Genomic DNA, 14,897 nt, shown 5'->3' with positions numbered 1-14,897 from the left:
CAACTTACTGGGCATCTCTAGGCATCTCTTCCCTCATCAATAAAATGGTGATGATGATGTTGATGATCATAATGGTGGTGATGATGATGATGGTGACGGTGGTGGTAGTGATAGCGGTGGTAGCGTTGATGATGATGGTGAGTGATGGTGATTATGGTGGTGATGGTGATGGTGATGATGATGGTATTGGTGATGATGATGGTGATGGTGATGGTGGTGATGGTGGTGATGGTGATGGTGGTGATGATGATGATGGTGATGGTGATGGTGATGGTGATGATGGTGATGGTGGTGATAGTGACGATGATGTCAGTGACAATGGCGGTGATGATGATTATGATGGTGGTGATGGTGATGCCAACGATGGTGACTGTGATGGTGATGATAGTTATCATGGTGGTGGTGATGGTGGTGGTGGTGGCATTGATGATGGTGATGATGATGATGATGGTAATGGCGGTGATGATGATGATGGTGATAATGATGGTGGTGATGATGGTGATGGCGGTGATGATGATGATGGTGATGATGATAATGATGATGATGGTGGTGATGATGATGGTGATGATGATGGTGGTGATGATGATGATGATGGTGATAATGATGGTGGTGATGATAATGGTGATGGTACCTACTCCTACAGAGCTGTTGGGAGGATTACATCGGTTCACATTCACAGCTCATACGGCGACACCAAGCACATAGTAAGTGCTACATATGTGAGTTTGTCAAATATAAATAAGCGTCCCTTTGTTACGGGAAAGTTTCTCTGCGTAGCTTTAGCTATTTTCCCTCAAGGTAACTGGCTTGATGTAGAACATGGTGTTTCTTTGTGAGCCTTCAATGAAAACCAGCTTTCCTGCCATAGCATTAAAACAGCTCAGTATCCCGTGAAGGGCTGGACAACTTGTGTACAGGTGATGAACACAGTGGGGTTTCCTAACCCTGGTCTAGGAAACGTCTAGTCAGGAGTAAACCAGTCCATCTCTCAGCACCCCTCCTGCCACATCAGCTTTCTCGTTCCCTTGCACACACCAAGCACCTGCAGTCCCCTGGGCCTTTGCACTGGCTGTCCTGTCTTCCTGGACAGCCCTTCCCCCACCTCCAACACAACTCTTTTTACTTTCCAGCTGCTGTCTTCTCATCCTCCAGGATGCAGCCTAAATGGATCCCCTCAAGGAGAGCCCACCCAGAGCACTCATTTGAACTAGGTGCCCCCTTGCTCCAGAGGACACCCTATTTGTTTTCTTTCAGGTTGCCATTCTACATTCATCTGTTTGGTCACTGGTTGTCCATCTTCATGCATGTGTCTTTGCTTACCCAGTACCCAGAACCATGCCTGGGAAGCTGGTAAGCTCTCTTGGTGCTGCGTAGTGAATGAGTATTAAACCCAAGGCCTCTAGCCGTCAGTCTTCAGTTAGCAAACACTTATCAGGGTCCTCTTATGGAGCAGGCACCATGCTAGGGACTACACACATCAGGATGAAACGGCACGGAGAGAGAGAAATTAACAATCTTTGGGACACGCCGCGGTGTGTGCCGAGCAGAGCCATTCTCAGAGCAGAGCATTCGGTAGCTGTTGTGCAGCCAGCACAGAGTGCAGTCGCCTGCCATCTCCCCAGAGGCTCACGCCAACCCTATGAATTCGGGAGGGCTAGGATTCCTGTCCCTGTTTTAAAGATGCAGAACCTAAAGCTCAGAAAGGTTACTCATATGGCCCGGGTCACACAGCCGCGTACGGCCCAGCTCCCCAGTCTTGATGGGGAGGGGCTGACCCCACCACAGGGTAGCAGAGAAAGCATCCATCCTCCTCAGACACCATGTTAGCAGCGTAATCGGAGGTGTTTCTACAAGGTCAGGAAGGAGCGTGCGTTAGGAGCCCCCATTACAGATGCAACGCTAAGGTTCCAGAATTTATCAAACAGCTTGGCCCTGCCTTGCGTCCCCCGCTGATGCACCCACAGACATTGGGAATTTGCTGCTCAACTTTAATCTCTCCAAGTAAGAGAGGAAGAGAGACGCCAGGAGAGCTCTGAGAGCAAGGCCGAGCAGGACTCGGGAGGAAGGAGAGGACACGTGGGCCCATGCAGAAGAGCGGGGCTCGGATCTCCAGGACAACCTCGGGACAGCCAAGGGATAAAGTCTAAATTCAGGAGAATCAGCTTGAGCATGCCCCTCATACTCCTTGCTAAGTAACAAATCATGACCGTGTCTATTTTTACCTAATCTTCGCCATTCCCAGTGGTGAAAGAGCTGTGACAATTGAGGAAGTGGTGGAGGGACTTTTTTTTCTTCTTAATCAAAGTGCAAAACTTTCCTTTAAGATTCCAGCTTTTGAGAGAGCGTGCCAGAGGGGCACGCGGAGGCGCCAGCTGCTCCCAGAATGAATCCTTCGTTGGTCCCTCCCACCATGAAGCTGGAAGACCACGGCCGGGTCCCTGGGGGTCCAGCCTCGGGGTGGCCCTGAGAGCTGTGTGTTGTGACATCTCCAGGGTGGGTCGGGCACGCTCTTAGGGTTCAGCGTTGGTTTTTGAGATTACCCTTGAAAACTCTTGCCCAGAGTCCTTCTTTCATAATGTGGCTCAGAACATTCCCACAAACCGTTACGAAGTATTTTAGGCGACACATTTCTGTAACTGTAAGGCTCTTTAAAACAATTTTTTTTTCAGTTTTGCCCTTTTGCAAAATAACTGTTTTTATACCGATTCGGAAGCTCTTTCAGAGTTATTCTCAGCCAGAATTGCTCCTGCATGTAGCCCTGAAGAGAAAGCTGGGACCAAGGTCTCAATTCCTCCAGTCCTAACCTAGGGTCTTGCTGTGGAGGGTTAGCCCAAAGCAGCAAAGCTGCCTCCTCTGCCTCGGAATCTCCATGCTGAGTATTTGCTGGAAGGAATTCAAGCCCATGTCAGCCTCATCATCTCCTCTGTACCGGGGAAAGGTGTCACCATTTGAGAGCAACCAGGAAAATAAGGCATCGTACTGAAATCCCATGGGCAGGAATCCCAGACACAGGGCTTGTCCAAAGTAGGCCAATTTCAGGTCCCCATCACGGGGATGAAAAAGCAGCCACTAAGAAACTGTCAGTGCTCCTCCATATGCAGAATCTGGATCCCACAAGTCTCAGGGCAATGCATTTAGTATCATCCTACTTTAGTAAAAACAAAACACATACCCACTCCCAGAAGGATCCTAGCAAACCACTAGCATGGGTTACCTCTGGCTTGGAAATGCAAGGAAGGAGGAAGCTTCCACTTTTTCACTTCCTATATTTCTCTATCCTTTAAATTTTTTGGCAACATGCATATATTTCTTGTGTGTGCTTCTTATGTTTGTATGTGTTTTCCCTTAAAAAACAGTAAAAGGAAAATATTATTATACACCTAGTATATGCAAGACACTAAACTGGATGCTGAATATCCTACAAAAATGAGAAGTGGTAATAAAAGTAGCAATTGCTGTTTGATTAGGCTTTTACTCCGTGCCCAGCACTTTTATAACCAGTGTGCATACGTGATCTCACTTGATCCTTGCACAGCTCTGGGAAGTGGGCGCTATCATTCCTTCCGTTTTACGGGTGAGGCGTGCAGGGGAAGCCATTCCCCCAAAGTCATCAGCATCGACAACAAATGGTGGTGGCAGGGTGTGAACTCCCATCTAAACACTGTGATTCAGCTAACGTGTAGCAGGGAAAGGATGCAGAGAGAAGGGAAGACAAGTGAGAAGGGGTGGGAGCTGAGGCTACAGCTGGCAGCACACTGGGAGCAGGAAGGTGTGGGACGGGAGGCCACGGTGAACGAGGAGGGGTCCCGCCAGTGACTGGATGTTGCAGAGAAGGAAGGAAGGAAAGCAAGACGAGCGGGGCTTTCAAGCCCTGGGGGCGCGTCTGGATGAAGGGATGAGGGCCAGTGTTGACCCAGTGGCACCCCTCTGCAGCTCCGGCTTTGAGATCCTCAGTTTTTTATGCTATAGTCCAATTTTTTGAAAACCACTGTTGCTGTACATCTGTTTACACTTCACCCTGTCTCTACAGGGACATCCAACAGTCGAGGCTCAAGAGAGAGTGCCTTCAAGCCTTCAATAATTTGTGACAGGCCACGCAGCAAGGAAGCCTTCTGCTGACACCCATGACAATGAAGCACTGGGAGCAGCACCAGCCGGATATCACATCTCAAGCCAGGAAGTGTCGGGAGGAATGTTTTAAAGTACAGTTTGCATATCATAAAACTCCTGGACTCAAATGATGGCCACACGGAAACGGTGTTCCCTACGCTTTTCAGAGAAAGTGAACCAGGGGGAAGTTCATTTACAGGAGTAGGATTTAACACTTACAAATTTGGTTTGTTTGGGAAACAGATGCCACCCAGAAATTTGGTTTGAGGATATTTGATTCCATGTCATTGGTTTTCTTTTTGACTTTGTCTTTCCAACTGCAGTTTAGCAATCCAGGTATTTTGGAGGAACATAACTGCATGGCTGGCAAGAGATGACGCCAATGAGTTTTCAAAGCCAGCGGATCAGGGTTTGAAGCAGGGCTGCCACATACAGTGGTGCGGTTTGTGCACTGCACAAAGCACCTGGCTTTCAAGTGGAGCTAAATCTACAGCTTGGATGCTGCCCTGTCTGAAGCAAGAGGCTCTTTTTCTTTGCACAAAAGGCGTGGCAGTGAGCTTGCCAAGCCCTAGGCCTGCCGGTCTGCATTCTCCCAGAGGGGGTGCCTTTTTCTAGCCTATCTTCCCAGTCAGGGGGCCTTTTTCCCATCACACAAGAGTGCCGTACAGGCCAGCTGGCAGTGGCTCTAGAGTGGGAGAGCCAATGGAATGAGGGAGAGAGGAGCAAGGCTGCCCCTTGAGGAGCACATCTATGTCAAGGTCAGAAGGAGGAAGGGAAGCCCAAGGTGTGGTCTGATAAAGAAAAAGAAACGAGGCACTTTTATGAGTTCAGTTTGCAGGGAATGTGGAACTCTCAAGAGCCCCTCACCTTGAGGCTGGCCGTGAGCCCTTTGTTAAACATTGACCACGATGGATGGCGACGCCGGTCTCAGGTTCCCTACAAAGCGGCACCTGCGGTCTTAGGTCTGTACAGGACCGTGAGGGGTGAGGTCCAACTGGCACGTTTTAATTAAACAGCCCTCATACCTGCTCGCCTGAAATCCCTTCATTAAGAGCTGGTTCGTCCTGAAGTAAAGGGCAGGCGCCCGCTGGAGTTGCTCTAAAGGCAGTGCTGGGTTGATTAAATCACATTGAGATGTAAATGGCTGATGCTAGGACCCCTGAGAGCAAGATGTGAGAGAGGGAGGGCAGGCACCAAGGCTGTCCTAGCTGAGGATGGAGGGCGCCCTTGAAAGCAGAGCAGAGTGAGCAAGACAGAAAACCACACTGCGCCTGCCCCACTGTTCGGCTCAGCTCTGCATGTCTTCATTCATTCATTCCGTCTGTTGCGTGCCAGTCACCGCGCCAAGGCTGGAAAGACGGAAATGAAGACCCTGGCCTGTTCTCAAGGGCTCTCGGCTCTATAGCGGACAGCTGCGGGACATCTGTGTCAGGCGCTCCACCGAGAGCTCTCAGCTGCAACATCTCAGTAACCTCACATCCGTCCCTCACCGACTCAGAGACACCCCTCTACAGGAATATTTTACCTGCAAATGTTGCCCAAATATTGGGGATTAGGAGGAATAAAGAGACTTCAAACCTTGTATTGTATAACAAACACTATTGGTTTGAATAAATCCAAACTGTCCCTGAACAGAAACTCGACACACAGAATTTTTATGACAGAGGGATTGGCGGTTTGCGTGAGTGCCTGACCAAAGGTCAAAGTGGGTCCACAGGAAAAGGGGGTCCCAGTGTATGGAAACAGGTGGGGCAAGTCTGAGTTTACGTGACATAAAACCAGCCCTGCCATGAAGCTGAACTCAGGTTCGAGGGGAGATCACCCCACACAATGAGCAACGGGCATGCCAGGCAGACCCCCTGGGCTGTCCCTAAAGGAGCCCACTCCAAGATCCCAGGACAGTCGACAGATGCTCAGAGAGGCTGGTGTCGAAGAAAGACTCAGAGCAAGATCACGCAAAGGATGCCGCCTAAGAGGGCGCTGGATGAGCATTTCAGCCCACACCTGCAAGGAACAGTCCTAACAGTGGAACAGTAGTCACCATCGCAGTAGTAACAGTCCCAAGAGTAATAATGGTAACAAAGGGGTGATCGTTTAATTAGTAGCAATAATTGTAGCAGTAGAAGTAGTCATGCGGTATAATAGAAACAGTGGGAGTAGTGACAGCAGCTGCAGTCGTAGTAATAGTAGCAGAGATAGAAGCAGTGTTAGCAGAGACAGCAGTAGCAGGAGCAGAAGCAGTATTAGCAGAGGGAGTAGCAACAGCAGCTGCAGGAGTCATAAGAGAGGCAGGGCAGTGGCAGTGGGACAAACACATTAGTATTCACAATAGTAGAAATTGTAGAAGCAGTAGTACTAGTGATAGTAATAGTAGCCACGGTAGTACTAGCACTAGTACTAGTAGTTGTGGTACTAGTACTCATAGTAATAGTAGATAGCAATAGCAGCAATAGCAATAGAAGCACTAGTAGTAATAGTGTCAGCAGCAGCAGTAGTAATGATAGTAGTACTAGTAGTACTGGTGATAGCAGTACCAGTAGTAATAGTTACAGTAGTAGTCATAGTAATAGTGATAGTAGTACTGGTAGTAATAGTGATAGTAGTGATAGTAGTAGTAGTGATGGTAGTGGTTATCATCTTAGAAGCAGTGATCGTAGCCAGAGGAGGAGCTCACCACGTGCCAGGGGCTGTGCTAAGTGTCTTCATACATTAATTCATTTAATCCTATGACACTATGCGAGGTCCTGGCCTTGTCCCCATTACACAGATAAAGGGCATGAGCACGTTAAGAAACTCACCCAAGGGCACCCAACAAGCCTCAAGGCCAGGACGTGAACCCAGATGGTCATGGTCTTAACTGGTGACCACCCTTGAGTCGGAGGAACACAGACCTTCCCAGACTGTGCGAGGCGGTGCTGAAGCCATCCGGGGGGGGGTAACAGTCACTGGCCACCTGTCACCGGCCAGGCGTCATTCCAGGCCGAGGGCTCCAGCCCTCGGGCAGCTTGTGTTTGGTGAGGGGAGGTCAGACAACAGCAAGGAATCCTCTCAGAATGGGAGGCACCGGGGGAAGATAACCAGGTTGGGAGTAGGGCAGGCGCTGGGGGCGGGTCTCTCCGTGGGCAACGTCAGGCGGAGACCGGCCTGATGCAGAGGTGCAGCCACGCGCAGGCCCAGGGCAGGAGCACTCCTGGCCGAGGAAACAGCTCGTCTAAACGCTGAGGCAGGAGGAGGCCCGGCACACTCGGGGCAGAAAGTGATGCAGGAGGAGAAAGCCCTGGAGAGGACAGCTCGTCCATTAAAATGTTTTTTGAAAAAATACACAAAAAGCAAAAACACCATGCATAATCTCTCTACTTTAATAATTATATAAAGCTGTGAAAATTCCCCCTTGTGTCCTTCTGTTCCCCAGTCTAATCCGGAGAGTCTACTGGCAGAGAAAGCAGGTCTATCAAAGTGCACACACCATTTTCGTGGACGTGACGTGCCCCGGTGTCTGTCGTCCCCACTGTCCTGAATGCACAGCTGTCCTCTCCCCAGCAGCTCCCAGCTGGCCCATCTCTGGCAGCATGACAAACCGCCATGGCCCGAGAACACTTACCAAGAAGGTTAGAACTGTGCGTAGACTGAGATTAATAAGGTCTGAGCAAAAACCAGAAGTCCTTCATCCCGACTACAGGGCAAGGGCTTGGACACCTGGTCTTCAGGTCACATACGTGGCTCTGAGGCTTTCGTCCTCATTTTAGTTTTCACGGCTACTTTCTGGAAGGTTGGAATTTTTGACATCTGACTTCCAGATTTACAGTGTTGCCATAGAGACAGATGAGCCTCAATGTGAGAAGGAATGGGGTTGCTGGAGCCAGAAGGAGCCAGAGTAACAGCGCAGATCGCTGGACCACACAGGGCAGAAGACCCCAGAGACAGAAAGACTCCCAGAGGACACGAGCTCCTCCAGCAAGGGACCCACCGCCTAAATTCACAGGAAAGAGCTGCTTTCAGAACAAGGTGAAATTGGGTTTGATGTTACCATGAAAAAAGTAGGTTCTGGTGGCAAATTTCAGCATGCCAGAGGACCAGATCCCAGCCACAAAGGCAAATGAAAAACCAAAAGTAATGAAATGATCCAGCTAGCGAAATCTGCCTTTGGGCAGCAGAAACTCTCATATTTTAGGTAATTTCTTAAAAGAGCAGAAGTCATTACGGGCTGTCCCCTCACCAGAAGTGTGAGGTCCCTCTTCTCACCTTCTCATATCTAGTTCCTGCCTCACCGGTCTCTCTCTCTCACTCTCACCCCCTCCCTCCTAAATAATCATTATGACACACTTAAAACCAAACGCTCTTTCTGGTGTCTCTCTTGTCGAATTCCATTAAACCTCACTCATTCATTCGGAAAAAAATGTCTTGATACTTTAGTCTGATTCTATTTTACATCATTTTTGAAACATAAACCCCTCGATAGAATACTATGTAATATATAAGAGGAACTCAAACACGATTTTTAAAGAACTGTGCTGTTCTTGAATCTTAGTCTTGGGTTCAGAGAGCTGATGGACGTGGAGTCACAGCAAATGCTGCCGCGGGGCAGGGTGTGTGGGAGGTGAGATTAAAACTGAGGTGAATCTTGGGTCCTAACCAGGACCCCTGGGGCCACCTGCCTGTCACCACAGTGTTTTCTCCCCCACTGAAGTATTTGTTTGTGATCATCCATGCATCATGGGACCAGTCCACCTCAGGAACCATCTTTTTTCTTTTAAGACCCACTCAAAACATCCAGCAAAACTCCCCATCAAGTGGTAAGAAGACTAGTTTGCACCCTCACTACTCAAAGTGTGGTCCACAGCCAGCACCGTCGGGGGCCCCTGGGAGCTGATTAGAAATGCACCCTCTTGGGCCTACCCCCAGTAGTGCGAGGAGCATCGCTTTACTCTGCAGTTCGCTCATCTGCTCGCACGACAGTTTTTGGAACCCTCGAGACTCACAAAGTGCCTGCCTGTTTCCTGCGGAGGATAAAAAGTATAAGATTTCATGCCTGCTCCCAGGTGCCCACCACCCGGGGGGAGGCCAGAGCACCCAACTCTGAAACCATTAACCGTGCCCCCCAGCCAGCCTCTGCTGAAGTGCTGGAGGGTGAGAAGCAAAGGGTCCCCAGGCTTCCTGGACCTCCATGACCCAGAGGCTCAGCCACCTCTGGTTTGGGTAGAAGAGAAAGCAGACACCTCGTGTGAAGTGACATCACCACTACCAGGAAGCCCTCATGTGTCTGGCCCCCCAAGGCTGGGTCAGGCCCCTACTCCTGAAGCCAGTGGTTCCAATCTGATTCCACATTGGCATCATAGCAGGAGACTGTGTTAAACACGGATGCCCAAGGCCCTCCCCTCGTCAGTAGCATTGGGATCTCTCCCGGTGGGGTCCCGGCATCTATATTCTTAGCAGCACCCAGGTGGGCCTACTGCACAGGCAGGGCTGGGCGCCTCTGCACACACGTTGCTCACACTGTTTCCAGTTTGCACCTGCTCTGTCCTCTGCAGAGGTGTCTCGTCCCACCCACCCCGCCAGGTCAGACAGCCTCACTGATGTCCCACAGCACCCAGCCCTAGCCACTTCATATGATTTTCTATGAATCTGCCTCTCCCACTAGACAGCAAGCTCCCAGAGGTCGGGAGCTGTGTCTGATTTGTGGTGTGTTCCTACTGCCCAGCACACAGTAAGGTCTCATTAAACACATGCGGAATTGAATTCAACAGCCAGGTGGAAACACAAGCACACGGAACCAATCCGTGCTTCTTCACAGCCTTGCCCAGTCCCTATGACGCCCAGCCTGGTCCTCCATCTCTTTGCTCTTGTCAGCCCACAGCTGGTGCCACTGGACCCGCTTAGCAGGGCCATCCCTGCCTGTCTCGCCCAGGGCCAGTGATCTAGCCCAGGCCCCTGGGGTCTCAGCACTAGTGCCTGGGCTACTCATCAGGTTGACCTTGGGCACCAGCTGTGACCTTGGCACCAGGTTGACCTTGAGTACCTGAGTTTCCTTATATCTTGTTTCTGAGCCTTTTCTCCCCACCTCGTGCTCTAATTAATGGTGACTTGAGTTTCTTTCTTGCTTGTTACACCTAAGCCCCCTGTCTGGGGCCCTGACTTCTTCTTCTTAACTATTGCAAAGCTCCCCACTCACATGTAGCTGCACCTCCTCCCTGATGTCCTAGAACCCTAGCTCCTACTATCAGAGCTTCCTGTGCTCAGCAGCTGCCTGCACTGACGCTCAAGCTTCCCCTGCTCCCAAATTCCTTTTAGTTTTGCTCCCTGTGACTGTCAGGACCCTTTTGACTTCCCCTTAACTGGCTGTACTTTGGCCTGTGATGACCTCCCCTGCATATACCTTGGCCTCCCGGCCTGGGTTTCCCCCTGCTGCCCACCATAGCAGCTGTGTCTATGTTCTCCTCCCCTGCACCCCTCAAACTCATACTTAATATCCCATTCTTAAGTATCCCATACTTAAATATCCCATACTTAAGATCAACAATGTCTGTTGATGGATGAAAAGACAGATGGATGGATAAATGGTGGATGGAAGGATAGATGGATGGATGGATGATGATGGATGGATGGTCGGGTGGATGGATGGTTAGAAAAGTGGAGGAGGAGGAGAGGAAGGATAGAAAGACAAGTGAATGGATACATGGGTAAAGTCCTTTTTTGGCCATATAAGGTAACATTCAAAGGCTCCAACGATTAGGATATGGATATCTTTGAGGGGCCATTATTCAGTCTCCCACACTACCCCAACCCACCAGGGTAGGTTAAGCCACACCTGGTACATAGCAACTGCTCTATAAATATTAGCTGTCTCAATAATAACAATTATTCAACACTGTCCTGGAGGTGCTTGCGAGCCTACAAGAAGAAATAAGAAATTGCTGTTGTTTGCTCTGTGAGTCTAGAAAATGGAATCATCGCTGTCTCACACATCTGTTTGGAAAACAGATGCATCTGCTCTCTGTCTGGCTGAGGCCTCCACTTCTTTATGGCCACAGACCCTGCGGCCACTTCCCCGAAAAGGGTCAGTCGACACAACTTAATGAGAAACCTCACTTGGAGGAACGATTGCTTCAGCGTCGGAGGACAGACAAAGCAGACGGCCAGCGGTCATTGGGGGATTATTCCAAGTCAAGAGAATCTGACCCAGCAAACGCGAAGGAGGAGGAACGGAACCCACTTCCAAGCGAGCTGCTGGACACTAGCAATATATCATCGAATGCCAAGACCCAGAGCCTTCCCAGGACGAGGCACTTGAGTTGCAGATTACAATGCCATCTGGTTTCTGCCCTATGTATGACCTAAAAAAAAAAAAATCACTTTGAGAGACGTAAGTGGGGGTAAAGAAGAGGATAAGGAAGACTTGGCTAGGAAAATTGCATGTGTTTTTCAATGTATTTTTGGTCATTTTAGAGCAACCTCATTAACTGCTCAGAGGCTCAAAGAAATTTACTTTCTTTTCAGATTCAAATAAATCCCACTGATGGCTGCATCACTGGGAAATGTTAATAGGGGCTGGATATTAAAGATGATATTAAATTTCTTTGGTGTGCTAATAGCATGAGGGTTCTGAAGGAGAAAAGTCTTCATTCTTAGCAGACACCGTGAACCCATTTGTGTGTGGTTTGTCAACACACCTGCAACTTACTTTCAAATGGATCAACAAATATATAAACACAGATATACAAAGCAAATATGGCAAATGGGAACAGCTGTCGAGTGTGGGTAGTGGGTAAATATTGGCATCCATCACTCTTCTCGGTATGTTTGAAAAGTTTCATAATAAAAAGCGGTGTGGCTGGGAGAAGAGAAAGATGGTTAAAGGAACCTGAGAGTTCTCCTGATTGTTTTTCCAAGACTCAGCTTGATGTGCATGGGGACCGTCTGAGGCTAAGGGGAAAGCTTCAGAGACCAGAGACTTTGTTCCCACAAGGCCTTCTAGGGTAGGGATCAAAGAGGGAGCAGGGAAAGGGAGAGAAAGCCGTGGTTGAGGTGCTTTCTCGGCATTAGGACGTTAGCAGAACCAACGCCAAACGGGGAACTGGGCATGTGCTGGAGAATCGCTGGACGCAGCTCAGTAAATCAGACGACAGCAGAGGACCAAGGAAGGTTGGTCAGCAGCAGGGGCGGGGGTGGGATGTGCTTCTGAGACCTGGAGTCACGAATGCAGCTGCTCTGAGTCTGCAATGTTTGGGGGGGTCTACTCTGTGCCTTTTAATACAGAAGAATCAGGAGACCTGGATTTCCAGAGCAGAGAGCCACGCGGCTCAGGGAACCACGGTCTTCTCCGCCGTAGCGGACAGCGACGCCAACCGCCCTCAGTCTCCTGTAATTACTCTAAGCCAATCACGCAAGCCCATCCCTCCACAGTGATTGGTTCCGGCATGGGCATGTGACCCAGTTCTGGCCAATGAAATGTAAGACCACGTCGGCCAAGGGGCTTCTGGGAGAAGTCTCCTCACTTGCAGGAGAGTGACGTAGGGGGATAGTCTCTCTTCTCCCGCTGCATCGCGTCGCCTGAATGGGACGCGTGGGACTGCTGCGGCCAGCTTGTGACCCGCCCGAGGACAAAGCCAGTGTCAGCGTGGGTGGAGCAGAGAGACGGACTGGACCTGCGTCCTGGGGGACATCTCTGAGTCATGGGACCAGCCGACCTCGAAGCCTGCCCATGACTTGCTGTTGTGTGGAATAATAAATGTCCTTACTCTGTAGGCCTCTTGGATTCCATTTCTGTTACTGACTCGAGACCAGGAAGCTGAACCCGTGCCTTTGCCTGAGTAGGAAAGATGTCCCTTCCTCCAGGAGGACGCCCAGCTTGGGGAGCGGGGTGCAGCTGGCTTTCAACTCTGGCTCCAGGAACCCCCCACCCAGTGAACATGCCACACAGCGGTCATAGAGAACATCTGCCGAAACCCCGGAGTCCCACCTGCCGGCTTGTGTATCTGCAGGGACGGAGAGCTCACTCCCTGCGGTTCTGGATGACTCTGGCCTTTGAGAAGTTCATGGTGGTGCTGAGGGGTGGGTGCAGCCCCCACCGCCTGCTCAGTCTGCCTTTCATGTATATTTGGTTTTGAACAGTTCACCTTTCCTTGATTCTCACTCAAAGTGCTATTTCAGTGCAACTTCAGGCCCCACCCTGCTTCCTTTCCAACCAGAGTGACCCCTGAGCACCCTTGATGGAAATCCTGGAGCTGTGGCTGCGCTGTGAGCACCTTCGACAGTGCTCCTCCTTCTGTCTGCCCACCACCAACCCAGGGGCGCTGGGGGGAGAGCAGGGCACCTGGCTCATGGTCTCTGAGAGACCCGCCTGCTCTGGGCTCAGCTGAGAACCCAAAGGTGGGTGGATATGTCTCCCACAGAACCTCCTCAGGAGCCAGATGTTTCCAGAGTGGATCCAAGCCTCCGCCCCGCTGGCCCCCAGGGGCTCGGGCTTAATGACCTGGGAAGTGAGGGGGCGTTGGTGGGGCCCAGGGAATGTGGGGCAGGATGGAGTTCAAGGGCCAGGAGAGTATTTTGGTCTTGACCCCTGGGGCTCTGTGCAAGAGGTGGCCAGCCCCTCGCCTTCTGTTTCTCGTCCTAGAAGGAGACAGTGTCAGCTTCCTCATCCAGCGCGGGGTGAGTCCCACTGCTGGAGCGCACTGGGCCGGGTGGGCCCTGCCCAGGCTTCTGGAAGATCCAGATGTGGACCAGGCAGTGGTGGCAGCCAGGACAATCCAGCTGCCTTGGCAAGCACACTGCCTGGCCACCTTCTCTAGCCACAAAGTTTTGCTGACCTTCTCCCAGCTCCAGGAGCCGGGACACTCCAAAGAACGGCTCAGTGTGGTGGTCAAAGACGGGAGTTCGGGGTCAGCAGGATCCAAGTTCAAGGATCAGCTGTGCCTCTTCCCAGCTGTGTGACCTTCAGCAAGAGACTTCACCTCTCTGGGCCTGCTTTCCCATCTACAAAGTGGGGCTGTCAACAGTAGCTCCCTCTTGGGGCTTTTGGCAGGATTTAATACACACAAAGAACTTAACACACTCCCAGGCACGTGGTAAGGACCAGTAAATGTGTCGAGTTATTGGTAAGAATTCCCCACACTTTACAGTTTGCAAAGCTCTTAGGTAGCTGTTATCTCATCACCGTAGAGAACTGTTGCTTTGGCTTAAAAGGCAGAGTTAACCCATCCTGCAGCAGGAATTCAGCTGATTCCGGCCCCCTCCCCCTTGCCACCATCCTCCCACTTTCCTGCTGCCTTAAAGTCATCGACTCCATAGCACAAGTCCTAAAAGTTTGGTTGTCGGCCCATGTTGAGTTTCGTTGTTGATGTGAACTCGCTGGATGACTTTGGACAAGTTGCTTCCCCTTTCTGTTCCCAGGTTCTTCATCTGAAAAGTTAAAAGCTGGATCATCTCCAGGGGCCCTTTTCCTTCAACATGGGGAGATTTTCCTGGCAGATCTGATGTCTGTGGTGTTAATGATGTTTTTAATACTTACTGTGTGCCCCTTCTGTGCCAGACACAGGCCAGGCACTTTCACTACGTTACTTTTAATCATTACAGCAAACCTTGAGAGGTAAGCCATTTTATCCCCATTGTACAGATGGGGAAACTGAGGCTCGGTGAGAGGAAGGGACTTCCTCAAGGCCACATGGGAAGTGGTAGAGATGGGATTTAAATCCATGTTGGTCAGATTCCAAACTCAACCGTTTACCACAATGTTGCCTCCATCAATTCCTCCATGGCCAGGTTAGCTTCTTTGTAAATGAACCCAGACTTTC

This window comes from Diceros bicornis, chromosome 32, assembly GCF_020826845.1.
Source record: "Diceros bicornis minor isolate mBicDic1 chromosome 32, mDicBic1.mat.cur, whole genome shotgun sequence".
Classification (NCBI taxonomy): Eukaryota; Metazoa; Chordata; class Mammalia; order Perissodactyla; family Rhinocerotidae; genus Diceros; species Diceros bicornis.
The sequence above is the reverse complement of the archived record's forward strand: the minus strand, read 5'-3'. Positions refer to the sequence as shown.